Genomic DNA, 364 nt, shown 5'->3' with positions numbered 1-364 from the left:
AATCTAGAAAGCAGTACTATACATAGACCTAAGAGACATTATCGGCAATAGTTAAGAAGAAGATTGTACTGATTAGCTTAAGGGAGGAGATATTTCTTAACGTAAATGGAAGAGCAAGATTCATATAGCAGACCACAAATTTGTGGATAAAGCCTTTGTTTGTTACTGTTGTTGCATAAGATGCTAGAAACAATTGGTATACTCTATTGATTTCTACTGCAAAATAGTTTGGTAATCAATGTGTTTTTTTTTTGTTTTTTTTTATAAAAAACAACATGCCATGGTGTTTCTTTTTCAAATGTGTTTTAAAAACACCATTTTGGTCAAACTAGTTTGACCATTTATATAGCGGCAGTGGGGGGCG

Source organism: Asparagus officinalis, chromosome 8, assembly GCF_001876935.1.
Source record: "Asparagus officinalis chromosome 8, Aspof.V1, whole genome shotgun sequence".
NCBI classification, from domain to species: Eukaryota; Viridiplantae; Streptophyta; class Magnoliopsida; order Asparagales; family Asparagaceae; genus Asparagus; species Asparagus officinalis.
The sequence above is the reverse complement of the archived record's forward strand: the minus strand, read 5'-3'. Positions refer to the sequence as shown.